General features: G+C 42.4%; 1 protein-coding gene across 2 annotated transcripts in view; it reads right to left on the reverse strand.

Moving 5' to 3' along the window:
* The window catches only part of LOC138185648 (uncharacterized), a 130,218-nt gene that overhangs the window by 78,411 nt on the left and 27,827 nt on the right, over positions 1-23,980 (reverse strand). The window contains exon 1 of one of the 2 annotated variants that reach the window (XM_069124766.1): positions 10,868-11,063. The exons of the other annotated variant lie outside the window; for it this stretch is intronic. The gene's annotated coding sequence lies outside the window, so the exon portion shown is untranslated. Of the gene's footprint in view, positions 1-10,867; positions 11,064-23,980 lie in introns of those variants that run through there. 2 annotated transcript variants of the gene reach the window in all.

A 23,980-nucleotide genomic window follows, 5' to 3' on the forward strand; every position in this document is an offset into this window, starting at 1 on the left:
TGACTCTCCGTGTCGCTTATACATCGATGTCTTTATACCGCGCTTGTTGCGCTCATAAGCCTCGCCAGAACGTTTCTCGCTGGGCTCTTAGAGACATCGATGATTCATTTTTCATGGTTTGCATCTTGGTTCATTCTCTGATCGAGTTTCACTTCGTGCGCAACCTTTTCTTCAGTTCGATGAATTCGGCCTATTCAATCGTAGCAAGTTCTCGTCTTAATTTTATGAAAAATATCGACTGATTACCTTATGCAGAAACTAACGCGTATCACCAACTATTTCTACAATTTCGAGTTCGGTTCGGTTCAATAATTAATAATAAATAAAGCGAAACGCGATCGGTGATATTTTTAAGTCGTAAAGTGGTTTCGCAAAGTACAAAGTACAGTCGCCTAGATTTAAACTGTTTACTTGTTCAGTCGTAACGTTGCGTCGCGTAATCTATTATCGCAAAACTTCGAAACAGTTAATCAGCTGTTTCGCTGAACTTCCCAAATTGACGAGTACACAGGTTCATCGATGTCGAAGCTTAATTATCAGCTTATCGATTAATATTCAACGGCAAAACTTTCCATTCCTGCGAATCTGGCCATCGATAACTCGTATCCCTGTACGATTGTTACAAGTTTCGACCATTAATCCTTCGAACTAAATTGACCAGCTTTGTTTCCGACAAATCTATCGAAGCTTGTCGCGAGGACTCTTCGAGGAAGCGCTAAAAGTCTCTTGAAAAAAATATCGTACAACCTGACGTACGGGTGTCGTCACGGCTGGTGTACACGTTTGTCCCTGTAAAAAAGCAAAACTACATCTCGCGACGCTAACACAGACTGCGATATCCGCAGGTTGAGTCCGCGGTTCGTTTAGGAACGTCGACGAAAATCGATAACTCAATCAGACGAGTTGAATCCGACGCTGAAAATAAATTCATCAAACGCGGAGCGGCGCGAGCAAAAAGAAAGAAAAATCGGTTCGCCGGCTGCATATCGAAGGAACAATGGAATTCGACGCCGAGCCGGTCGTTCGTTGATCGAAAAGGTCAGAACGAGCTGTCTCGGGGAACGCGTTAATTGACTTTAAACCACCATGGTTTACAGTGTCGACCGTGGAACGAGAGAAATATAGAGAAAAAGATAGATGGATGGGAAGTCGAGGGAGGAATGCGGAGCATGAGCAAGAGAACGGGTTGTACGCCGAGTCAATTAGCATAGGTACGAAGTTTGCGGCTCGAGGCTGCCAGGTGACGGGGGTGACTCGAGGAAGAGCAAGGGTGCTTCCGGAAAGGGGGATGTCGACAGGGGCAAACGAGGGCAGAAGGGGATGGATCAACTGTCGGGGAAGAGAATGTTACAGGCCGCGGGCGGTTGGCGTCGGCGGCGTCGTTGTCGGCGTCGATGACTTTATACAGTCATCGTCGGGGATAATTGGCACCGCGAATCTTAAACCGTTTAATTGGCGGCCGGTTCTGCTCGAATCGCGTCGGTTTAACCTGTCACATGGTGACTGGCGATCGTTTGCTTGCTTTTCTTCCAGGACGGTTAGTCGAAATGCTTTCGAAAATAATTGTTAATAATTACATACGGAGAGCCTGTAGCAACTTCATTCTGTCATAAGGGACCGAGATTTCTAATTACATCTGTCTCGCCGCCGTTTTTCACGCCGTGCATAAATGTCCGTTGTATTCTCAACGCAACGCGTCCATATATAAATTGACTCGATAGAGTCGTTTGTATAGAATATAAAATCGAGGCATAAATTACGCGAATAAATGGAAACGGAAACAAATATCAATGGAAATATGTATATCGATTCGTCTTTATTACAGATTCGGAATATACAACCGACACGATTTGCGAAAGTTCGTTTCGTGTAGAAATATTTTTTATGCCAATTCCATCGAAAGTATAGATCGTTCTATTTCTTATCCGATTGTTTTGTCGTAATTGCGCTACAAAGTATTTGCCGCCGATTTGATAAAGTTCGTTGCTGAAATTCTTTGGATCGTTCTTAAAAGGCAAAGTACCGCCCTTCTTCGCAAATAAGACGTTAGAAAGATTTACGAGCGGTAACTCGTCTTCGGCACGTCAGCAACTATTTTACGAAGGTTACATGCATTTCCGGCTCCGTGTAAACATATTTCTGCACTTACAGCGTGAGCACGGCGTTTACGCGAGATGCAGTTTCACCGGAAACAAGGCAAAGATGAAACCTCGACACTCGCCGAGTGCCGCCATATGTTGTGTTTCAATAGCTTCTTGCGTAAATACTTCCGTTGAAGCTAAACATCTGCGGCGTTAATACGTTGCGTAAATTCCCTGAAATCTCATACCGCGAAAAATTGCGCGAAACGTGTGCACGAAAGAAGGTCGGATGCTTTGAAACACAGTTTTCTTTTTACTGCCGATATTTTATATTTTACGTTATTCGCGGCGTGTGCGTTTTTGTTATATATTTCGAGTAACGGTCGAGTTTTTTCAGTAAAGAAATATTTTCTCGGCGCAAGCTTGAAATACAGGAACGACAAAGCGTTCGTTGCCACGTCGTAGCTAGTAGTTTAAAGTAAAGTAACAAATTAAAATTACCAAATAACTTCATTTCAAATTTCTTCTTATCCTCCGAGTTACCGAATTCTCATCAGAGCGGAAAGAATAACGGCCAACGAATGCAAACGACGCGACGAACGAAAAGTAAGAGGTGGGCTCTGTGGCGAGGTCGAGACGTTTGATGCGCGCGAGAAATGGCCTCCGTTTCGAGGATGAAGAAAAAAAAACAGAGGAAAAGGGAAAAAGCGAAATACGAGCGCGGAAGACGGGGTCAGAGGTCGAAGAGGATGTAGAGAAGAGAGAAGAGAGGAGAGAACACCGCGCGGTAGAATGATGGCAGGGGTATGAGACGTAGGGAAGGGGACACGAGAGGCACGATGAAGGTTTTACTGCCGCGGTTATGCCCGCCGGTTTGCGCAATTTCGGTGTATCTGAATTGGCGGAGGAGTCGTATCTAAACGAGGCCGGATGAATCTGCACCCTCCTACTCGGATTCTCTCCAGGGGGCATGTCCCATAAAAACGTTGTAACGTCGGTTTCCAGCGTAAGGTTTCGCGAAAAGGAACGAGAACAGGTCAGGGAGGGACGGCAGGGAATAAAGGAGACCTCGGAATACTCCGAAGAGCAAAGAGGATACGCTGCTACGATCGGTGTGCGTGCAGCTTTGTTGGAATCCGTGCGAGAGACAGGAAGCACGAGCTGTATTCGCGACAATAAAATGTATCTTCGCTCTGGCGGTTTCTTGATACGGCTATGAACCGTACGCCAGTGGAATGGGAGTTCAAAGATGTATCGATTCCACGAATAAAGCGAATATAGACTCCTTTCGAGTTCGGTATTTTATTTCTCGAAATTCTTTCTCGAGATTCTTAAATGAACAGAAGCGTGACTAGGTGTAAGCGACTACAGGATTGAAGTAGAAACGATGGCGTGTAAACGCTTCTTGCCTTTAACATCGTCGTTAGTTTCGACCTAAAAACGCCTTATCAACGCGATCGATTAAAAACTTCTCTAGTCGATATTCGCTTGACAAAGGTGCTCGTCTCGATCCTCCAAGTTTCAGAAATTACTCTCAGCTTTCGAGGGGACGATCATTATCCTGCCTGAATTCGTCGAGTGAAAATGTGTTAACGACCATAGTTTCGACGGTCATTCGCATGATCATTCTTTATAGAGCAAAACTTCTGTACTTTGGGAGATTACGATGCGAACAAGGATCTTACGAGCAAGAGCAAAAATGTTGGACCGAAGTGGGGTCAAGTGCCATTAAGTTCCTTGCAAGCTCCGCAAGAATTTCATTTCTTGGCAAGAAAATATTTATCGGCGATAAAAGAGGACAATAAAGAATAAAGAACAACGCCTTCGTGGAGTCTCGTTAAATTAAAGACGTAGAAACTGCTTACCAAAGAACCTATCAACCAGCTATTTTATTCGTTCTTTCTTAAGTAGAAACCGTTATCGTTTTGCTTCGTGGCGTCCTCTCCTTTACATTTAGCTACAATTTGTCGGAGCCTGCGAGACGCGTATAATTGCAAATATCTATTTGAAATCTAACTAAAAACGGGGAGTCGATCGCACGACATAATTCGACGTTTTAATTCCTCGAACAACCAATCCGTCTCTATCGAAATTATAAATCACGAAAAATGATTGCGACATTAAACGAACCTCGTCGAAACACGATGACTCGCGCATTCACGCCCGCTCGCGCTTTTCGCTTTTGTCCCCCTTTTTTAAAGCTTTCAAAAATTCATTCGATCAAGGACTCGCCAGCGAGATCGGTCCATCACCAGGGGAATTAATAGTGATTGTTATTAATTTATCGATAGCGCTTGGTGCGTCGCATAAAAAAAATGGACGCATCGAACAGTGCTTTTTCGACGTCAATGTTTAACATCGATCGCTCGATACTGCGACGCGATATTAAAGGGTTAAATGTTAAATTTCACGCGCCGTTTACTTTTATTTTCCACCCATCTATCGTTACCAGGTCCCGAGTCCAAATATCGCGGAAAAACGACGTCGATTAAAATAATTATAAATCAAGAACGTTTCTATAATACGGAACAAATGCAAAGTCGAAGCCGGTTAAATCCAGAGCTCCGAAGCATAGCGAGACATCGAGCTTTCTTCGCGTTATGGGTTCGATAACAGGAAGACAGAGACGAAACGATGGAAGCCATCCTACAGACAGAATTAAAGCTGCCATGGATACAGCCTCCGCTTCTATCGCCACCTTCGAGAAGCACAGCCAGCTACTTGCTGCCTGCTATCCTTCTTATTCCGACCAGACGCGCTTGACACGCCGAATCGAACGAGATTTCGCGGAAATTCGATGCAGAAAGATCGGCGGCAAAAAGTTTTCCTCCGCGTGTGGCTCGTTTCTGAGGACAGATCGAGCGAGTGGCCTGGGCGCTCACGTTTGTCTTGCCTGTCAGAAATTTCAGAGACTAGGCGAGAGACGTTTATGAAGTTGCCCGTGCAATCTTAAAGTTTGATAAGTTTGCACACACGCGTCACGCTGCCGAACTTTGGAAGAAACGGTTCGCCAACTTCTTAGAGGCGGCAGGCTTCGCAAACACGATCGGCCATTCTCCCGTTTATCGCTGATCCCGTTTCTTAGGATCTTCGTGTCGTTTATGGGAGACAAGAAAGCGTAACGGCGGGATTCTTCCACCGTATAAAATTTACATCTTGCCGCTATGACAGTCGTTGTTCGTCGTTTCGACTCTTCGGTCATAGCGGGCAATTCGTTCGTCCTTAAAAAATTTGCCTACTTGCGTCTTAAAATCAGTCCGAGCGAAGTCAACCAACTTACCCTCGAATACTCCGTCTGTCCCGTTTAAGAAACTACAAACTACATACAACCTACACGCAACCTGGTGTAAAGTTATACGAAAGAAAACACATAATGATAGTCGATGGACCAAGGACCTCGCGACCCTGCGACGTATCCGAGAGGATACGAGACCGAGGACGAAACGATTAAGAAAGGAGGGAACGAAAGGACGAGGAGACGACGTCTAACCTCCGAACTGACCCAAGTCGAGACTCGTTACGCGTAATTTCGATCGAATCGTTCGAATCCTCGTCAATGTTTCACGGGCCGGTAATCATGGTTGCGCTCGGCGGAACAAGAGCGCTAGGAAACGCGCAGCTCGACAGTGGGACGCGGTGTCAGGAAAGAAGAACGAGAGCTACAGAGGGTAAAAGGGACATGGGTTGAGGTAGAAACAATGCTGCGGGCAATTTGAATCGTCCGCCTTGTTAGCGGCGATAGACAGAAAGAGGAATGGCTGTGTTCTTGGGTCCGAGTTTACTCTCGTTGTGGAGGAACGACAGAGAAAAACAGGGAAGTCTGTTCGCTTTAAGAAGCAGTAAAAATGACACAAAGGAACTAGGAAGAGGGAGAGAGATGGAAGAAGAGGGAAAGGAAGGAGAAGGCAACACTAGGGAAAAAGAAAATGGAAAGACCGCGTTACGTCGCGTGAAATTGAAGTGGATTTGTGACAAGTGGCTGCTAACGACGTGTACACAAGCTACGGGACGACGCGACGCGACGGGGTCGCATGGAAAACGAGGACGGAAACCTGACCGAGCACGTGGTTGTCCTGGCGATTCGCCGCTTCCGCGTGCCCGACGCCTACCCGACGCGGAAGTTCGACGTGCGAACCTGACTATCAAGCCGACTCGTTTAGTACGAACTCCGACGATCATGGTTAACCGATCTAATTCTATTCTCGCCTTTTTATCGCGTTGATGCTCTTATCGAAATTAGAAAGCGAATTATTTAAAAAATCACGACGAAGATGCGTTTTTAACTTGGCAAGACTGTCGTCTCGTTACTTTCTAATCTGTTGCGATACTTGTATCGTAACCTTTTTAACCATTCTCTATAGATAATTGCCCAACAAAATTTCTTCTCTTTGTAACGTGATATCTTTTCTCTACGCTCTGGCCATTTTTCTTTTATACATTGGCGAACATTAATCTACAACATCGGTTGTTTCACCGTTCAGACAGGGTAAAACAATCTTCCGTGACGCTTCGCTTTCAAGAAAGACTTTCAGGGTAAACTTTGCCACGGTTCTTTCTTCGGTTTCCTCTTTTACCAGCCTTCGGCGGCGTTACGAAGAACCTGTAGTCTCCAACTAGCGTCCGTTGTCGTCTATACGGTTAAAAGCCGCAGAGAACGAAGGCAAAAGAAAAAACGAAAAAGAACGAACGACGAAGCTGGTAAAAAATTCTCAGAGGAAATGAATAAAAAGAAGAGTCGATTCGTTCGACGTAACGAACAAGCGATCGCACGTGCGTGCGAGGCATTAGATAAAAGCAAGCGGCCAAGCCGATACTGACAATGAGTTTGATAGATAATACGAATCAATAGGAAGTAATGGGAACGAAGGATAAAATCGCTTAAAGAGAGAGCTTAAAATTCGATAAAATGTCGGGAATAATCGATAGCGAAAGAAATAGAATTATTTAATTTCAAACTTTGATTAAGGTTTTGCTTGAAAAATCTTTCTTTTTTTTTTTATCTTTTTACAGAGATTCGGAGATAATCGTAAGAATTTTGTTTAATATACCGAATAATGGAAATATCTGCTAAAGCTAGAAACGATGAAAAATCGATGACTCGAAGAACTCGAATTCTCAGGCAGGAAATATAGGACGGAGTACACGTATCGAAAATCGTGGTGCAAACTGAACTGTCGAAGTTCCATCGAGTACACGTGCACTCGACCGACGAGCGCTACAAGACTCGATCTCCTCCACCCGTAACTCCGCTGCCCGTATCTGTCACAATTTATTAGTACGGGTCGTATTAATTAATCAAGTTCTAATAACGCGTTAGATTTTAGGCGGTGGGTTTTTGGCAAATAAAGTTTAAGCAAAATGCAAGTTAGTTATGCTGTCGTACGTTCTTCGTGTTTCGAAAATTATCCCAAAATCAAATAGAATAAGTAATTAGTTGATCGCACATATATCAAAGAGGAAAGAACGGAACGAAAAAGAGAAAGAAAATGACATGAAAAGAGAAGAATAAAATGGTTGTAAGATCGTAAGGAGAAGCTCGCGAAGTGACTAACGATCCCCTCCTGACTAACATTCCGTCTATCGACGCTGCTAATTCGTCATTTCTCGCACGTCGAGTGATTCACGAGCCTCCAACAGGATAACGAGGAACTGGTCGTCAACGGTGATACACACAGGCCGGCCATTATGCGGCTCCATTTGGTCGCTCTCGTTTCGACGATCACAATGACTCGTTGTGTTCCGTCGCGCGACCGTTTTACCGAGGATGTGCGTACTACGTTCAAGGTTCGTCGTGGCTTGTCGGGATTGCACAATTACGTGAAATATCAGAGTACCAGAACGGTGGCATAGCATGAGAATTACACGGCCAATAATAATTGGAGCAGAGGTCGTTGAGTTGAACTCGTTCTTCCGAGGCGAGGAATTGAAACAAATGATTATTGAATGACTAACCGCGTCTCGGATCGACGTGACATCAAGGTTTCAACTGTTATTCCATGCAAGCGATGCTCTCGTCATCGAGTTCTCGCGTTTTGCTATCGTAATGAGCGACGATCGAAGCTGATGCAAGTCTCGCGTACGAACGTACGGTTCGAAATTGAAATATATTTTTCCTAGTCGAGAGCGAGAGTCGTGGTCTGGCCAGTTTGGCATACAGTGGTTAAAAATTGTATCGCTTAGAGACTAAGGAGTTTCGGGTATTCTGGTTTTTTTTTTTTTTTTTTTACTTGATAGTAATTTTCTCGTAAATTCATCATACATCGAAAATTGAAGCTTTATGCGCGTCATTCTCGCATCGTCTATCTTTGCTCATCGATCGAGTTTTAACACGACATGAAACAATTATGAGATACATGGACGACTCTTGCAAATGCAACAAAATATAATATCCGCAGGAATGTTTATTTTCAAGAAGCCTAATCTCTGCTTTTCGCGTTTGCTGCGAACGAGCAATTCGCCTAAATAAATCAACGTAAATCGCCGCGCCGCTTCGAATAAGACGAAACGCTTTTAAAGCGAACGTGACTCGATTTCGTGAAACGTTACGATCGTGAAACAAATCGAAGAATCTATCTCTGTATTCGTAAGCCAAATGTTTCTCTGCCGAAAGTCTAAATTCACTGCGGTGAGACGTTTTTAGAACGCAATGGTGTTGTTGTTACTCGAGCTTGTAGCGGCACATGAGCTACAGGACAATTCCAACCATGTTTTTGTTTTACCTCGGAGTATCAACACCGTTAGGATATACAAAATGTAATAATAAACAAACTCCGGGCAAAACAATTTTTTGCCGCTACGTGCCGTCAACCGAAGTTGTACTTACACTTTTCGCTACTTCCCCGATCGGTATAAATAAACGAACGCGATCGTTAAGACGACCAGTTTTCAGTCTCAGTCTTGAGCATTTTTCTCGACGAATCAGTTAGTATCGTGCGTTCTTACCCGACATTCTTATAACGACCAGTATCGAGCGATCTACGGTTGACTCTGTATTTTCTATCGTATTTATAAATATTTTCAAATATATTCGACGGTTTCGATATCAAGTAGTCCCGTCATTAAAACAACAACACGACCAACGGTCCTCCGCAAGCTATTATTTAAGTGACTGGTAAGAGCGACGTTGAGTTGTTGGTAGAGTGCAATGCTGTCGTGGCGTGTCCTTGACGAGCTTGTCATTGGAATTCATGGTGAGTGACACAAAAGAAAGAAAAAAGAAACTGTAACGACGAATACTTGGCTTGTATGTATCGCGAAAGGCGTCGGTATGTAGGAGAACCACAATATGCTACGTCGTGGCATAACTTTGCAATGGGAATTATCTCATATTACGTACTATACCGCCGTATGAGTCCGAAAGAACTTACATGTTTTTTCCATCTTTTTTCTAAGCATTCAATTGCTAACTCAACGGACGTAATCGTCGATAGCTATGTTAGAAGCGTGATTATACGTAGCGAACAACTAGATGTGTTTAAAATAATTCGTATGGAGATCGTAGCGATTACCATGATAATGGATGCAGTTGTAACGCAACTGTTGCATTAAACGAGTCTCAGTTCGTTACGGAGAGATTTCCGAGAATTTTCTGACCATGTTGTATATATATATCAATTAGAAATTTAAAATCCAACAAATTTTTATAACTCGCTAGCTTCGACGCGCGTTGGTGTTTTTTTCCTTTCACAAAAGCTCTGGTACTAAAAAAATAATATTCTAAAACGATAAAACATTACGTAAAAGACATTAGTATACTAGATATCAATGCGAGATGTGTATATTATATATAGAGATATGTAGTATACTACGTGTTCGTGCATATCTAATCTTCAATTCCCGTAGAATAAAAAATCAATCAAATGCACAGTGTGGCACGAAGAAATCGAGCAGAATCTAATCGACTTTCCTTTCGACGAAGCGGACGAGCGATGAAAAGATATAAAATACACACCGCTTTATACGCATCGCCGTTTTCACGGTTCTGCTCGTAACATTGCGTAATACGCCAATGATTCACGCGTGTTTGTCGCGGCGCAAAACCGAGAACACGGCGTAAACGTGACTCGACGTTCAGGAACCAAAGAATAATTCAAACGTTCTGTCCCGATATAAATATACATACAGGGCGTCCCGTTTTAATAGATCCACGAAGATATCTCTTAAGCTATACGTTATTCGAAAAAACGATTCGACTGAAACTTGCTTTATAGAGAATTAAAGACTGCGTCGAACGGTATACGAAAAACGTATGGTTCCATTTGAAAAAACAAAGGTCAGCTTGATGCGTCGAAATCGCGTTCACGTAATTGTCACGAGATGTCCTCCTCGAAACATAGTAAATTTTGTTCGAATCACTTTTTCGGATAACGTATACCTTAGAAGATATTTTCGTGGATCTATTAAAATGGGACACTCTGCGTGTTATGTATCTTTACGACGGATTTACGTTTAAAGGACATCTAAAGTTAATGCTTTATCGTATTATTTCGCTGCTCGATGTTCGATATTCTAAACTTTTATATCGCTTATCCAAAATAGAGTCTAAGGAACGATCGACGGCAATGGAAGCCACAAAGCAATAATAACGGGAAGTTAGAAAATACTTGGGCGTGAAAAGAAATCATAAAACACTGGCGTGAAATTACTTCCGCTATAGCAGTCGGGCGAATTTCATCAATTAGAAACACAATCGGTTGCGCGAAGATAACAGCTATAATTCTGTGAGCCCGAGTTAAACAAATATCGTAGGTGTCGTAACGACAAACGGTGGAAGATAATTTCCATACCTCGAAACGAACGTTCTTCCTTCTTCCAGAGTTACAAGATCAAAGATATCTACTTTGAAAAACTCTAATCGTCGAATTTAAATCGACCTCGATAACTAATTTCGTACCACGTCAGTCTTGAGTAGTTTTGACACTGATCTCTTTCTTTCTCTTCGAATCGTCTCTGTACAACTGTTTACAGAAACGTAGAGCGATAGTATCGCATTATCAACGTTCGTTCGTTGTAAAGTAGAATTTTGAATTTCGTAGAACTCCTTTCAAGGCCCACGACCATTCAATCGAGTATAGCAAGCGACGCACACACATTCTCCGGTTTCATACTCGCGTCATTCATTCCGCCGCTTCTATTTAAACCCCGCCGGAGCGAATAACAAACGCGTTGCTTATTTTAGCATCGAGTTGATCAATTGTATCCAACGTTCTCGTCGAGGCCTCTAAAAGGAATCCCTTTAAGAAACCATTCTCGCGTTCACGACGAACGAAAAGCGAGTCTAGCCGCGCGATACCGAGGCCAATGGCGCACAATGCTATCGACGAATCGACGGACCGTGAAATGCGACCGAACCCATTTGCATCATAGGGAAAAATGAACAATATAGCCTTATTACGAAACAAATTTTCTTTCGTTATATCTAACGAGGACAATACAAAACGTTCGGGTTATCGATTTCGTCGAAACTTTAAAAACGCAACGACTACTACTCTATCTGTCGTAATATTTAATTCTTTCTAATTTTTTCTAATTTTTCTCCTAATGCTTAACGGCAGCTCACACGATACCAACAACATTACGATAAGCGTGAGGAATAGCGAGCAGGAAAATCGAACGCGTATACGCGTTAGAGATGCAAATGGGTTAATCGTCGTTACGTTGCACGATTCCGTTGGTTGGCTCGAAATTACCGTCGGTCAAATAGTAAGCGTATCTTAAAAACTTGGCGTCATGCGTCAGGTATGCGGCGCACGACCTTACGACGAGGCGAGCGGATACAAGAGCTCGTTTATGTGGGCGCTTCCGGCAAGGGCATGGGACCCGACGTAATTGCATTTGACTGTTGTTAGTTAAAATAAGCAACGCGTCCACGATGCCTATCGTTGAAAAGCGACCGAATCCTGTCCAAGGGCTATGTATACTGTACAGCGCGATATTAGATATAGGCGAGCGTTGAATTATTCTACGTGGAAAAATGAGTCGAGAAGAAAGAAGAAAGTATTCAAGGAAATGCACGCTCATCGTTAAGCGACTCTCGATGAAACGCGTTTAGCGCGATCGTCGACGACACCGGTATAATCTACATGCTTCGAATACTATTTTCTCGAGTGCGAGGCTTTCTCTGTCCCCGTGGTATGTATACGCGTATATAACAGACAAGATAATAGAGACGAGAAAGAGAGAAAAAGGGGAACGGACGTTTTTTCCTGAAAAACTATAATCGAAACGCGCGTACGCGTTTGATCTGTCCCTTTCGAACGATCTATAGTCTGTTTCCTTTTCGTTGTGTGTATTTCTTTTTTTTTTTTTTTTTTTAGTTTTCGTTTATTTTAAACGTCATTTGTTTCGAATAATACAAGCCATTCCATGGTACAAACGACCAACATTTCCGGTGGAAACATTGTGCGGTTGACGCGTGCAAATACTTGTCTGCGGCAAGAGTTTCCATAAAGGGCATCGGGATAAAAAAAAGAGAGAGAAAGAGACAAAACACGGTGAATAAATGTTTTCATCGCGATGCGATTAACGCGTTAATAAAAAAAAATGGCAAGTTCAACATCGTCCTTGGTAAGAGAAATTCCTCGTTATTTGATTGACAGGTAATCCGCGGATAATAAACAACTGTTTTAATCTGCGTTCGCTTTTACGATGTTTCGCAAACAACGATATGTAATGTAAGTGAACGATTTTCTGTATGTTGCCTTTTAGTTAAAACTTAAACAATTCTCGACTATATAATTATCATTTGAATCCGTGTCAATTTAATCGTATGCCATGCGCTAACGTTACGAATTTGCTTGAAAATAGAGCGCGTCTAGGAAGCCTGACAAGAAATATCGAAACAGGGAGTACAACTTCGTTTTATATCGGTTTTTCAATTTCGTCCTGTAAATTATCAGAGTCTGTAACATTTTCGAGAACTTAAAGCCCGTTTGCACAACAAACGCGATATTTCGAGGATAACTTCTTTCCTTGCGCTTTCGCCCGCTTATCTCGAACATTCTCCTCGTCTACCTCATCTTTCCCTTTCGCAAACTTTGCATTAATTAAATCGCGTTGGGAAGCGCGCTGAACGCAATTATGATTTCAGCTCGAACAACATCCGCAATTTTTTTCTTTCGCGCCAATTATTGCGGCGTAACGCAAAACTGATAAGCTTACGAATATCTTCCATAACGAGTTTTTAATCTCCTCTATAGGCGTCGATTTTGTCATTAGCTTACCCTGAATATTTGTGCTTGCAATTTCATTTATCAAAGGACGAAATTTTACGTAAATGTCTAAGTTGCGTTTGTTGATCGTGCGACTTTTTAAATAAACCGGCCGACATATCTTGGATTAGATATTCAACTTGCACGAAACTTGCAAAGCAATTTCAAGTTGCAGGTAAGGACGTATCGATTTGGTTAAACATCGGCATGGTTGATCCTAGGGCGAATCTTAACAGGTGTTAAATAGACCCATTTTGAGGTGTTTAATGAAACAGCGGGTAACTAGTTAAACGCGTTAACTATTCTCGTTTGAGGTGACCACTTTGGTTGCTTAATCGTTTCGAGGCGGCTGATTTCGCTACAGTGCAAGTTACGTCAAGTCAAATAGAGTCTGCGCTATTGACAGAGGATTAGCGTGGTTATAGCACCGTCTATAACTGTAGATAATTTTCTGGCAAACGATCATCCCACCATCTTCCACCATCTGAACGCCACTTAACGTGAAAACGTTGTTTAAGGAAGGAATCGTCAGGTCGTTGATTTCTTTCTATCGTTCGAGTATCGACTACTCTTGATCTTAATTAAAAAAAACTGTGAAAAAATAACGAGAGAATATCCAACGATTTATCCAAATTTATCTAGCGCAATAGCGTATTTACATCGGACTTGCTAAAAAGCTTTTTTACGGTACTGTAAATATAAAAAGAAGGAAGCAATGTTAAGCGAGAGACGAGAAGATTCTCAAAGTCGATCGAATGAAGTCCGCGCGACGATAGCTCTTCGACGTAACTAAGCGCAAGGTCGACAATAATCAATATCGAAACGATGTTTTTTTCCTTAATGTCTATGGAGAAGACTATACTCGTGGGTGTGCTTTAAGTATCCGTAAATCGAGATCCAGAAGTTCTTGCTTCTCTCGCAGTCCGCCTCCGCTCGAGATATCGCGATACCAGATACATACATACCTACATACATACATACTTTTTTTCTCTCTTTGTCCTTCCCTGTCCTCTCTCTCTCTCTCTCTCTCTCTCTCTCTACCTCCCTCTCTACCTCTTTCTGTCTCTTCGACTTCTTCCTCCTCTTTGTGGACCTCGAGTGGAATTACACGAGGCGCGTCCGTGTGTCCTTGCAGACAACACCCACGTCGAGTTACGAACGCTTGCACTTCACGACGCCGTCTCCTACATTTTTATTATCTTCTTTCCGTGCGATTCTCGCTTAAAAGTACGGAATTTACTTTTTTTTTTACCTGTCGCTTTTTTACCTACAGCGACGTTTGCAGCAACCGGTCTGCACGATTAACCGCTTCGCCCGATTTTTGATATTTACGCGACAATCTTTCCTTCGCGGTTTGTTAGCTCCGCAAGTATTTAGCTCGCTCTCTATGGTAATGCTTGTCTAAGGCGAAGATTTGAATTCCAACGCTACAGAAATCCGATCGAATACACTACGACTCTATCTATAGATTTACTCGATTGCAAGCCACCTAATAGCGGCCAGAGAACCGTAAAAACGTCACGTGGCTAGATAAATTTACACCGTCCAAACGCGAGGAGTTCCTCATGGTCGATTCTCGTTCCTCGATCGCGAAGAAAGAGTCATCCTCCGTGTAAGTTTAAGAAGGTTTTCACGAGGACAGGCGGCTTGGCAGGAACTTCGTCACCTGTTAAGGACAGGTGTGAACCAGCTGAAATTTCGTTGAAACATATCCTGCAGGCGTGTTGGGATCGTGAAAAAAGGCCACCGCGAACGAAGAGAAAAAGGTTCAAAATCCCAACAGCTGATGCAATTGTAGCTGACCGTCTGGTCCTTGTTTATCGGGAGATAAAGGATAAAAAAGGTACGGTTTTACCGTTCGACCTTACGATTCGTTCCGAAAACGAATAGAAAAGTGAGGTAGTAACGTTTGGAAACCGAAGGAACGAAATTTTACCTGGTGCGATACTTTGGGTGATTAATGTTTCCGAAGGCGGCCAAGATAGCCGGATAAGGACGAAGTTCGCTGCCTCAGCGTCTGACGATGATGACTATGTAAGGGCCGCGATTATGCTTTTACGTGGCACACAAAGTTAAAGGGGCGTCGGGATTAAAGGGGCACAATGAAATTTTTAACGAGACTATTATATCACGATCCTCGTGCACGATAATAACGAGTTGTATATTATTTTTTCTTCTTTTTTTTCCCGCTATTTCTCAGCTTTCGGTCTAACAGTTGTGATAATACATACACACGGCAGTCAGGATAAAATAATATCCTGTCTCGTTTGTCATTTTGTTAGGAAGAAACGGATGAACATAATAGAGCATAATTTTTAATGACCGATTTCCGTTAGAATTTTCATAAGAGCCCATACGGTTGGTCAAATTTCTTCGCTCGAGAAGATAGCAGTTCCGTTTACTAATTATTATGTAAACACGCGTGCTCGTTAACGGCGAGATGTAATGGCGCGTGTACAGCTACTCGAATGTTCATTAAATATTAAATCGAACGAAAGCACGGCCGCGGTCGTAAAAAGAGCACACGCATCGGGGCCGATGTGTTTTCATTTAGTTTTATTCGAGGACGATTTAACGATCTCCGGTTTTACGTACTTTCCCTGCGAGATTGGCATCGTTTATTATGGTACAACCGGTTGTAATGGTCACCGACGATCGATCGCAGCACGCACTGTACAAAATTATTACGTCATTATGCGCTATTAAATGGTGATTAATCGCGTTCGTTAGGTAATTCGATTGAACATTTCCTCGAACGAGTAAACGCGATAAACGTCGATTCGTTCGAGTCTAGGCTTTGCTTTTGGACTTTTTCTTTTTCTTTCGATCGCACTCGACGCGCTGTATCTCGTTTGTCGTTCAATTTTTTTCAAATTTCTCATTTCGCTTCTTACGAATATTTCTTGCTCGAAAGTTAAATCTCGCGGGGGCGTAGTTATAAATTTTCGCACGAAGGGAATAAAAAGTGTACCGTGTGTACTTGGTTCTTTCGAAACGAAGCCGTATTTTTTCTTATCTGGTCTTCTAATGTTTCCCGACAACAGCCATTTAACATGGAAAATAACGGTTTACACGGGATACGCAGCGTATCCTCCGGTTGCTTATGACACGCATCTCCACTCTGTTTGCCGCGTAACACCGCTCCGGGCGAGCGAGGAATCGACAGTTTGACGGATCGATGACCGAGCACTGGATGGCCGCGGCGCGATCGTCGTTCGTGTGCATAGATTCCTGTGACAGGATCGCACGGAGGCGCAAAGGGAGCCATTATTTATGGGGGCGTAAATCAGGATCGAGCAGCGATCCGGCGGATCGATCACACGTCAACCACCGACAACCGTGTTCTCCTTTGTCGAGGAAACACTGACGAGCCGCCCACGCGTAACACGCCTATCATCGTCGTCGAACCAACGAAACGCGTAGCGTAGTACCTCGATCCGGAGCTCGATCCGGAGCTCGATCTTTCGCTCTTTCTCTTCTTTATGCAACGACCTGGTTGAACGTTCTGCCAGATCGACGGAGATCTCGACCAACGCCGGAGACTGAATTTACATTTTTCTTAGATTCCGTTCGCTTACGGCTATCTTTAGATTTGCATGAGACTTATGAAGAATCGCGGAGCCGTTCGTGCAAAGATGATGCGTTCGATCAGTCAAATCATTCGGTCTGGTTCAGCGGTGTTAGCGTACGGTCTACGATAAACGAGTCCAGTTAACCCAGTGAAGTTTGTTTCAACGAATCTTCGTTGTGGCATTACGAGGGATGCGAACTTTGATTTGACTCGCGAAGAACTCGTATACCTACTTTGAAAAATTTGGAGAAGCGTATACGCCGTATATTAAGAACATTGGAACTTCCACGCCGAAAGAAACGGCCAAGAATAGTTGGCATTCAATCCGTTTAATTGCTTTGGTCATTTCTCTGGCCAACGCGTTCCAACGGAAACAGCAGCAGTGGAACACCAATGGATCGTCGTCCCGTCGTTCGATCTAATTATTCTTGCCGAGTGTTGTTAATTGAATTACGCGATAAATCTGAATAACCGGAAATTAACGAGCTCGAGTAATGGTGAAATAATTTCTTAAGTAATAATTTCTTATGACGCACACTGTACCTAATTGGTCGTTATCGTATCCGAGAGATCGGTCACGCAATTATATGCGACGGCGATCTTGTCGTGAAGTGTGGAAAACCGGTGATCATTAACCGGATGACAATCGCTGTTCAACGGAGATGAAATGGAAACTGAGTCGCGATACGAATTTTTATTGGCATTTCTTCGTTCGACGTAAAAAAGAAAGTAAAAGAGAGAACAAATGTATAAAACATAAACATATGTGAGAACGCAGAAACTAAATACTTACGCCATCGACGGATTAACAACGGTTTACTTGTTCGTTCAATCCGATTCTGTCATTGCGCGTATCAACATTTTTTGCTTTTTTGCACTTTTGTCCTGTTTGTTGCTTTTTTCTTTTTTATCCTTTTGTCTCTTGTTTGTCGGTTTTTTGAATAACGAAACGGCTCCGTGCTTAGCATGAAATTTATGTATTAAATTTGTAGCGCGTCGTAAATGTAAATTGCACGTGATATTTTACAGAGAGCCAGTTGGATTTGCAGGACTTTTATTTCTGCGTAGAGTTTAAACGTTTACCGGGGTGGAATTTCTTTGATCGTTGAAGCAAAAAATAACGGGCCAAGAACGTAGATTTTTGTACTCCAATCTCTTGGTCTCTTTCGAACATTATATACGTTTTTAATAAAATTCTAGTTTCAAAGATATATAATACTACAGGTAATTTACAAGTAGAATATTGCAAGTAATCAAGGAGTTAACGTTTGCGTTTGAAAATTCGCAGCGTCAAAAATCTGACGAAATTTCCCTCGATAGAACCAATATGTAGATGAAAAAGTATCGTTATTCAAACGTCTTGGACATCAACATGTTTCTAACGTTCGAACGTATCCTTCTATTTCCCAGGAGACCCTGCCGTTGCTTTGCAAACGCCGTGAACCTTGGCAGTGATCACCCCTTGATCAATTATCCATCATTCGGCGAAGGACCAAAACTCGTGCCACAATCCGTGCAGTTGGCGATCGAACGTCTATAGTGACACTTCCCAAAGCGAAATTATATTTCGCGACAAGGGCGTTAATGAACGAGCTCGGGCTTCGAGCTTAAAATATTCGAGCGATCTAAGGTTCTCCAGAAGTCTGTTCTCAAAGTACGTATAAAATTTTAAATTCGAGTATTCCTGGCACGCTGATTCACGAGCATCGAATTCACGGAATTCGAGCGCACAAACGTCCGTTTATTAGAGGAATATTCCGGCCTGGTTGTGCACGTTACTTAACGCAAGGTTGTTTAGCACTTAAGAATAATTTACGAGGCTGGCCTACCGTACGTGCAGCATCTGGCCGGCGATTTGGTCGTTACAGAAAACGCCAGGCTAAAGAACGTCAGAGAAAATATTATGATTTCGTTTCCTCAATTGGAATTCAATTCTTTGCGAGCGATTCGATTCGCGACCATGCGATACTTTTACGCACATTCATTCGTGAAAACATTTTTCCTTCTTTCTTTTTCTGCTTTCTTTAAATAATAAACAGATGGTCGATTGAAATTGTTTTTGCACGATACATTGGTAAAAGCTGTTGCGCTCTTGTAAGTCGAGTTGTTCGTGGTTTCGCGATCAACGCATCTTGCCATTAAGAATTTGGCCTTCGACATTATGCTTTATATTATTGTCACAGTGTTACGTGTTGCTTGTCCTTGGTTGACTTTCTGAGACTTAATGACACTTAACACGTTTAGGTTCATCGTGCAAGCAAACCTGCCTTTATTCATGAATTAATTACGACTTAACGACGTTTTTGAGTCACCTATGTGACTCATTTCCCGTTCGCAATTACACGAACGTTCGTTCAAAAGGTAGATTCGTGTTTTCAATAAAAATTGAAAATATCTGTAAACATATATAGTTAGAAAGCAACCTGTTACTTGGAATTCTGTAACTGTTTTATAATTAAATCCTGATTGAAACAATTGACAATTGAAAATTTTCCGTCCAATGTATGCGATCCTCGACTATTCGTGCATCGAATTTTCACTCGTCAAGCGCTCGAAAATAAGCGTTGTCGATTACGACGCGAAGAAAGCAATAATTATTATCGACGAGCTTGCAACAGATTGCACCACCACTCAATTAGCACGCCGTTCGAACGCGATAATAAAATAAATTACTTTGTACCGATTTATTTTCCGACAGGTTTATAGACGATCGATACAGAGCGAGTTAGGTGACGTTTTTTTACAAAGCAATGATAATAATTAATAAACGATCGAAAGATCTTGTGTCATAGTACCTGAACGAAGCTTGTTCGCTAACAGAGCAATTTTGTTTGACGTCGAAATTTTTACACTGTAAATAATATATGCCCATCGATGAAACAATTCTATCCTAGTATAAATTATATAAACATATTACTAGTATTTAAATTACCCATAAAATGATATTAAAATTCAGTAAAATTTTGTTCAAAGTCAACAAATCAATCGAAATAAAATCCAATCAATCGGGCAACGTAAAATGCATATCAGATTTTTCAATAATTTTTCAATCAAATTCTATTCGTAATTAATAGAACGTGCAAGTTTTTGCATCTTTCGCTTCGCGCGTATTCATCGTCTCACAATCGAAACAAATAATAGGATTCTTCGATGAATTTCGTGCTTTCCTATCTAACTCCGCTAGAAATGACGATGTACCTGCATTCAGGCAGCTCTGTTAACGACTCGTCGTTAAAATTCAATTGGTTTCGAGCGGTTCGAAAATGGAAAGGGGAGACAGAATGTGCGAAGAGGAAAAACCGGGTGTTGCACGGGAACGCGCCATATTTTTTTCTCCGCGATTACGATTCACGGGGATTAATCTTTTTGGAGTTCGAACGAAAAAAGAAATACGAAGAACAGCTCTGGATGGATGGTGCGGGGCTGTGCAATTTTCTTCTCTTCAGATTTAAAGATATTTACAATTCGTTCGACGTTTGTACAATGAATTTTTATTATCGTTAATAAGCGCTCAACAGTAGTCAGTAATCATTGCAGCCATTTCCTTTCCTTAGTGTATATACCGCTTTCTATAATAGAAATTTCTCGATTGATGCGTTCTACCGGTCCATTCGTCGCTCGCGTTATCAGACTTTGAAAGAAAGTTATCCAAACGTGAGCGCAGAAAAGGTACTTTTCAGGACATATTCTTCCATCAATTCATGCGGAATACAATTTTTCCATTTTCGTTTTCCAAGGAAGCATTGCCTCGTTTCTTCCAAATAAAGTACATGCAAAGTCTTCCCACGTAATTTATTTGTAAAAGTTTCATCGTTTATTAAGTTTCTTATCTGTGGCCCGATAGATATGCCTCTCTTTATCTTTGTTTTCAAACGAGCAAATCCTGGTCTGCTTTTATTCCTCGGTCGTACAGTGTTTATCGTATCTCCTAATTTTTTGTATAAGCGGTGTAATATAATGTAAGCGGTTTATATATATAAACTTTTTAAAGTTTCGTCACGGTTAACGTTACGTTAAAAAAACTTGTAAAACGCGATAACGAGTAAGATGCTTTACGTTTTTCTTCGCGAATCAGACCAATTGCATTTCTCTCGACAACTTTTTTACACGTCATCTACTAAACTAATCCTTCCAACTTCTTAGCTTAGAAAAGCTCAAATCGCTTGGTCGAACTTTAAAAATGTTATTCTGTTTCAAAGAAATTACGAATACTTTCTACCGTACTTACGACGTATGTACCTTTTCGAAATTGATCGCCAGTGTTTTATATTTTTTTCTCCTGATATCGATACGTTTCTAGGTGACCGATCTTTTTATACAGCGCTGTCCCCGCACCCTGCTGTCCCACTCGTGAAGAAAATAGCGATATCTTGCATATCTTGTATACCTTAATCGGTAGTCAAGTAAATTAAAATTCAAGAGACGCATGTACATTATTCCGATATCTAAAAACACTTTGAACGAATTTCCACAAGACACACGAACGAATTTATAAATCAGCGTAACCCGATCGAATGCATAGAGGCCGGTTTTCGTTTAAAGCCCAGCTAAAGCCTCGAATCTTTGATCTTAATTATAGCATTAATTAAGAGTTTATCTGACTGGCAACTAGTCGACGATTGTCTGGGTTCTAACGGCATTTCTTCTTTTTCTGTCGCGTTTCGTATCAGTTCTCTCTTTCCTCTGGATAATCGGCCAGGCACTTTTATAAAATGAGAACTGGTCCGGTGGCACGGGTAAACCGCACGTGTTGAGCCCCATGGAAAATTAGATTTCGCGTAATTGGGTCGAATAAGTGGAAACGAGCGAGCGGCCAAAGGTAAAAATAACAATCACGATTTTACGTAGCTACCCTCGCGCGCCGTGGTTACCGTTCACGATGTAATTAACTGTGGAATGCTAAACAGCCACGATTTCGACCGGCCACTTTCCGAACCGAATACATATAATCCTGCGATTATTTGTCGTCTATCGAGCCTTCGTACAGTTACTGCTACTTTATTTTAGAGATTTAGAGATCAAAAACTACGTTGCATTTGAGCAACATGATTTCGTTGGAGGAAGATTCACGACGACAAATCTCACGATGTATCGTCGCTATTTATCGAGGGAGCAATGATCATCGGATTAACACGGCGTATACACAGGCTTTCAACTCAATAGATCGTGTTATTCTAATTCGTAAACCGACAACCATGATCTTCGTCGGAAACATCGTTGTCCGGATAGCTAGCTACCTCTCGAACCGTCACCTTCTTGTGAAATCATCGAATTTAACCATTTAAATGCTCTATCGGTTCGTTGACTGTCCAGATATTCGAAAAGAACGTCTGAAACTAAATGCTCCCGGGATTATTCATTAGAAGAAGCCAACTTCTTCGTATCGCTCCATACCGGACTAACTTAAGTAACTTCGATCGTATCAAGAGACGTTGCTCAACTGCGAACGGCGTTAGCGAAATCGCCGACTTGTTTCACGGATCCCCTAACTTCCTTTAAAGAATCCGTATTATGTGAAAGTGCAGAAATCGTAGCTTGAGATTAACGCTCGCTCTTTTATACTTGGGTTCGTGCGCTCGCGTATTCGACGCAAAAGGGCCCGTTAAATAAACGAATGATCGCCGATATCTACGATTGTCTCCTGCTTATGTATTTCGACGAGCCGACAAAAGCGGAAGAGGATCGCAGTCATGGCGGCGCTAATAGAATAGAAGAAAGAAGAAGAGAGGGAGAAACGAGGAAGGAACTGGAACAACGGAACGGATTCGGGGCTCTGTGCTCGCAAGATGACGTCATAAACCTTATTTATACCTGCGCGTGTTTCAAGCGTACAAGAACGGTGCCGTTATTCGGGGCACACCTCGTCTCAGTTGGCGCGGGTGCGAGTGCGAGCGAGAACGCGAGCGAGAACGCGAGCGCGAACGCGAACGCTCGGATGCGGGCGTAAATACGTGAATACCCACGCCTGTGCACGTCCGTGCTTTGCGGTTGAACACGCACCAGAGCACATCCTACACTCGAGGATTGCATCATGCAACCAGGCTGCGTTGTTGGGTTACGAAATCCTGGAAAATCTACGAGCCCACGCGAGCCAGGGTCGCGTACAATCGATTCCTTCAGCGTTCACCCATCGGGGATTCAACGTACAACATACCAATACCATCGAGGCGGTAGGATCGTTCGTTTCCTACATCGTGTTTTTCTCGTTTATTTTATTTCTTTTTAAATTAACCCAGATATTTCGCAATTCTTCGTTTCTTGCTTTTTCCTTACACGATAAACGCATCTAGATTAAATCTAGTCTGAGGTAGTTAAGTTATTTGGAAAAATCAATTAGTACTTCGTCAAAGTATCAAAGCATTCGCGGGTATCATTTAGCCTGCAACTTCAATTACGTTTGTCCGTGCAAACGTTCATCAGCAATTTCGCGTTCGCGCTGCTAAGCTGCGTATCGCGAAAATTTCCCCCGTAGTCCCGAATACAGTGATTTTACGATAAAACAAGAAGAGCAAAAAGATAAAAAGAGGAAACGAAAAAGGGGGGGGGGAAAGAGGAGGAGAAAGCCGATTCTCCGGTACGGAAATGGAGAGAGTCGAGGTGAATCCACAAAGCGGATCGCTACGGAGAGATTGTGCAGAAAAAGAAGTAAAAATTAAAGACCGAGGGAAATTCGGTTACGCTTTTGCGAATCACGAGCTCGCCATGACGTTTATGTGTGTATGCTCCTTTATGAATGAGATAGAGATAGAGATAAAGAACGGCGAGGGTCTGTAATGTTGCGACGCGTTTCTCCACGCGTGTGTTAGTTAACAGGAAACGGGGGAAATATAAAATGAATTACGAGTGGAGCGGACACGTTTGTGTCGGCCATCATTTACAGTTAATACGAGAAAAATGCATATTCGTGTTTCCCACAGACGATGTTTTAATCTTGCCCGTTTAAACTTCCCTGTGAGCGCGTCTCTGTGTTGACGATATAAGATAAGACGCGGCCAGAAACCTGGGAAAATGTGATTTATACGCGACGCGACCGAGTCGTTCTCGTCATTAATTTCGGCATTCACGATTTAAAGTGTACGAGTAAAAATGATTGCGATTCGACGGTTAATATCATCGGA

This window comes from Bombus flavifrons, chromosome 12, assembly GCF_040668555.2.
Source record: "Bombus flavifrons isolate JBK064 chromosome 12, iyBomFlav1_principal, whole genome shotgun sequence".
Classification (NCBI taxonomy): domain Eukaryota; kingdom Metazoa; phylum Arthropoda; class Insecta; order Hymenoptera; family Apidae; genus Bombus; species Bombus flavifrons.